This window comes from Oncorhynchus kisutch, unplaced genomic scaffold, assembly GCF_002021735.2.
Source record: "Oncorhynchus kisutch isolate 150728-3 unplaced genomic scaffold, Okis_V2 scaffold856, whole genome shotgun sequence".
Classification (NCBI taxonomy): domain Eukaryota; kingdom Metazoa; phylum Chordata; class Actinopteri; order Salmoniformes; family Salmonidae; genus Oncorhynchus; species Oncorhynchus kisutch.
The window spans coordinates 102501-107500 of record NW_022262801.1 but is presented as its reverse complement, the minus strand read 5'-3'; the positions used below and the strand labels follow the sequence as shown (position 1 = coordinate 107500).

Sequence of the window (5000 nt, the reverse complement as noted above, 5' to 3'; positions counted from 1 at the left end):
AGGGGTTACTAGAGTCTTTATGGATAGAGGTGTAGAGAGAGGGGTTACTATAGTCTTTATGGATAGAGGGGTAGAGAGAGGGGTTACTAGAGTCTTTATGGATAGAGGTGTAGAGAGAGGGGTTACTAGAGTCTTTATGGACAGAGGTGTAGAGGGGTTACTAGAGTCTTTATGGAAAGAGGGTGGAGAGAGGGTTACTAGAGTCTTTATGGATAGAGGTGTAGAGAGAGGGGTTACTAGAGTCTTTATGGATAGAGGGGTAGAGAGGGGTTACTAGAGTCTTTATGGAAAGAGGGTGGAGAGAGAGGGTTACTAGAGTCTTTATGGATAGAGGTGTAGAGAGAGGGGTTACTAGAGTCTTTATGGATAGAGTGGTAGAGAGAGGGGTTACTATAGTCTTTATGGATAGAGGTGTAGAGAAAGGGGTAATCAAGTCTTTATGGATAGAGGTGTAGAGAGAGGGTTACTAGAGTCTTTATGGATAGAGGTGTAGAGAGAGGGTTACTAGAGTCTTTATAGATAGAGGTGTAGAGAGAGGGGTTAATAGAGTCTTTATGGATAGAGGTGTAGAGAGAGGGTTACTAGAGTCTTTATGGATAGAGGTGTAGAGAGAGGGTTACTAGAGTCTTTATGGATAGAGGTGTAGAGAGAGGGGTTACTAGAGTTTATAGATAGAGGTGTAGAGAGAGGGGTTACTAGAGTCTTTATGGATAGAGGTGTAGAGAGAGGGGTTACTAGAGTCTTTATGGATAGAGGGGTAGAGAGAGGGGTTACTATAGTCTTTATGGATAGAGGGGTAGAGAGAGGGGTTACTAGAGTCTTTATGGATAGAGTGGTAGAGAGAGGGGTACTAGAATCTTTATAGATAGAGGGGTTACTATAGTCTTTATGGATAGAGGGGTAGAGAGAGGGGTTACTAGAGTCTTTAGGGATAGAGGTGTAGAGAAAGGGGTAATCGAGTCTTTATGGATAGAGTGGTAGAGAGAGGGGTTACTAGAGTCTTTATGGATAGAGGTGTAGAGAGAGGGGTTACTATAGTCTTTATGGATAGAGGGGTAGAGAGAGGGGTTACTAGAGTCTTTATGGATAGAGGTGTAGAGAGAGGGTTACTAGAGTCTTTATGGATAGAGGTGTAGAGAGAGGGGTTACTAGAGTTTATAGATAGAGGTGTAGAGAGAGGGGTTACTAGAGTCTTTATGGATAGAGGTGTAGAGAGAGGGGTTACTAGAGTCTTTATGGATAGAGGGGTAGAGAGAGGGGTTACTATAGTCTTTATGGATAGAGGGGTAGAGAGAGGGGTTACTAGAGTCTTTATGGATAGAGTGGTAGAGAGAGGGGTACTAGAATCTTTATAGATAGAGGGGTTACTATAGTCTTTATGGATAGAGGGGTAGAGAGAGGGGTTACTAGAGTCTTTAGGGATAGAGGTGTAGAGAAAGGGGTAATCGAGTCATTATGGATAGAGTGGTAGAGAGAGGGGTTACTAGAGTCTTTATGGATAGAGGTGTAGAGAGAGGGGTTACTATAGTCTTTATGGATAGAGGGGTAGAGAGAGGGGTTACTAGAGTCTTTATGGATAGAGGTGTAGAGAGAGGGGTTACTAGAGTCTTTATGGACAGAGGTGTAGAGAGAGGGTTACTAGAGTCTTTATGGATAGAGGTGTAGAGAGAGGGGTTACTAGAGTCTTTATGGATAGAGGTGTAGAGAGAGGGTTACTAGAGTCTTTATGGATAGAGGTATAGAGAGAGGGGTTACTAGAGTCTTTATGGATAGAGGTGTAGAGAGAGGGTTACTAGAGTCTTTAGAGCTGGAAGTAGTGAGAGTTGGGGGGATAGTGCTTACAGACAGGGCCTACTAGCCACTTTAAAGCTGGGAGAGTATAGACACAGAGAGGGTTAACTGTCTACTGTCTAGCCTCTTTACGAATGGCAGCGGATGGGAATAGACAAAGGGTCAAACCTCTTAAAGGCTGAAAGTAGAAAGTAGATAGACTAAAGTCTAGCCTGTTAGTCTACAAATGGGAGAGGAAGGGTAGAAACGGTATCTAGTCTGTTGAAGGGAGAGGGAGAGGAGGGGTAGAAACGGTATCTAGTCTGTTGAAGGGAGAGGAAGGGTAGAAACGGTATCTAGTCTGTTGAAGGGAGAGGGAGAGGAGGGGTAGAAACGGTATCTAGTCTGTTGAAGGGAGAGGAAGGGTAGAAACGGTATCTAGTCTGTTGAAGGGAGAGGGAGAGGAAGGGTAGAAATGGTATCTAGTCTGTTGAAGGGAGAGGAAGGGTAGAAACGGTATCTAGTCTGTTGAAGGGAGAGGAAGGGTAGAAACGGTATCTAGTCTGTTGAAGGGAGTGGGAGAGGAAGGGTAGAAACGGTATCTAGTCTGTTGAAGGGAGTGGGAGAGGAAGGGTAGAAACGGTATCTAGTCTGTTGAAGGGAGAGGGAGAGGAAGAGGATGGCAGAGAGCTGGGAGCTGGGAGCTGAGAGGGCAAAGCCTGTGTGCTGAGACCCAGATTACACAGAGATCCTCCTGACGCCACTCAGCCAAAACCAAGTTCCCACAGTGCCAAGCCCAGAAACAAACACACAAACATAAAGACAGACGAGAAAACACACACACACACACACACACACACACACATACACACACACGTACACACACACGTACACACACACACACACACACACACACATATACACACACACACATACACACACAAACACGCTGAGCCATGTGAACGCATGAGAGAGGGATTCATTTAATATGCTTAGTTGCTCGTCTGGGAAATGTGAATGAAAAATTAACTAAGATATTAAACCAATTTAGCCTCTGACTGAGGGTTATTTCAGTCCATTGACGTATGTAGAGCCTGTGTTGTTATCAGTCTGGAACCATGTCATCCAGTACTGTCTAGATACCAGACCTGGAATGAAATACTATTTGATATCTTTCAAATGCTTCCAGCGTTTGTTTAGCCTGTGTCAGGTGGGTGGGGTTTGTCATTTTTAGACTTCTATTGGATTCATGGCAACAGGCAAGCTCAATCAAGCATAGATATAGTATTTGAAATTATTTTACATAGTTTTTTAACCCAGGTCTGCTAGCTACATGTCATTATTGCTGGGAAAGGCAACAGCTGTTCACTGAAGAACCCAGCCTTCAATCAATTTGTTAAACCGCTCATTTCATTCAAATCTGCTTCCATAACTCTGAATTATGTGTGACACTTGTCCGTCACGCTTGTAGCTCAAGCTAAACAAAGGCATGTTCGTTATCGTCTGATGGGAATTTTAAGGACAACCTTGAAATGACAGATTTGTGTGTGTGTGTGCGTGTCTCTCTCCCTGATTGTGTGTGTGTGTGTGTGTGTGTGTGTGTGTGTGTGTGTGTGTGTGTGTGTGTGTGTGTGTGTGTGTGTGTATCCCTGAGATAGCGTGAACCACTGACCTAAACATTTGCTAGTTTATTGGTTTTTCATCCATGATTGGAGCCTGGCAGATACCTGCTGCTAAGACTGATAGATACCTGCTGCTAAGACTGGCAGATACATGCTGCTAAGGCTGACAGATGCCTGCTGCTAAGACTGGTAGACGCCTGATGCTAAGACTGACAGATACCTGCTGCTAAGACTGACAGATACCTGCTGCTAAGACTGACAGATACCTGATGCTAAGACTGGTAGATGCCTGATGCTAAGACTGACATATACCTGCTGATAAGACTGACATATACCTGCTGCTAAGACTGATAGATACCTGCTGATAAGACTGATCGATACCCGCTGCTAAGAATGACAGATACCTGCTGCTAAGACTGATAGATACCTGCTGCTAAGAATGATAGATACCTGCTGCTAATACTGACATATACCTGCTGCTAAGACTGACAGATACCTGCTGCTAAGACTGATAGATACCTGCTTCTAAGAATGATAGATACCTGCTGCTAAGACTGATAGATACCTGCTGTTAAGGCTGACAGATACCTGCTGCTAAGACTGACAGATACCTGCTGCTAAGACTGATAGATACCTGCTGCTAAGGCTGACAGATACCTGCTGCTAAGACTGACAGATACCTGCTGCTAAGACTGACAGATACCTGATGCTAAGACTGGTAGATGCCTGATGCTAAGACTGACATATACCTGCTGATAAGACTGATAGATACCTGCTGCTAAGACTGATAGATACCTGCTGCTAAGACTGATAGATACCTGCTTCTAAGAATGATAGATACCTGCTGCTAAGACTGATAGATACCTGCTACTAAGTCTGACAGATGCCTGCTACTAAGACTGGTAGATGCCTGATGCTAAGACTGACAGAGGCCTGCTGCTAAGACTGGTAGATACCTGCTGATAAGACTGATGAATACCTGCTGCTAAGACTGGCAGATACCTGCTGCTAAGAACGATAGATACATGATTTTAAGAATGATAGATACCTGCTGCTAAGAATGACAGATACCTGCTGCTAAGAATGACAGATACCTGCTGCTAAGGCTGACAGATGCCTGCTGCTACAGCTGACAGATGCCTGATGCTAAGACTGACAGATACCTGCTGCTAAGACTGATAGATACCTGCTGCTAAGACTGATGAATACCTGCTGCTAAGACTGGCAGATACCTGCTGCTAAGAATGATAGATACCTGCTGCTAAGACTGGCGGATACCTGCTGCTAAGACTGACAGATACCTACTGCTAAGACTGATAGATACCTGCTGCTAAGACTGATGAATACCTGCTGCTAAGACTGGCAGATATCTGCTGCTAAGAATGATAGATACATGCTGCTAAGAATGACATATACCTGCTGCTAAGGCTGACAGATACCCGCTGCTAAGACTGACAGATATCTGCTGCTAATACTGGCAGATACCTGCTGCTAAGACTGATAGATAACTGCTGCTAATACTGGCAGATACCTGCTGCTAAGACTGATAGATAACTGCTGCTAAGACTGGCAGGGGCAGAGGGGTGGAGACACACACATAAGCCACAC

The 5000-nt window shown here is 44.5% G+C and overlaps 1 protein-coding gene across 1 annotated transcript in view; it reads right to left on the bottom strand.

Annotated features, from left to right (window-relative positions):
- LOC116362652 (cAMP-dependent protein kinase type I-beta regulatory subunit) overlaps positions 1-5000 on the bottom strand; it is a 50325-nt gene that overhangs the window by 3222 nt on the left and 42103 nt on the right. The gene's annotated exons all lie outside the window — the stretch shown is intronic.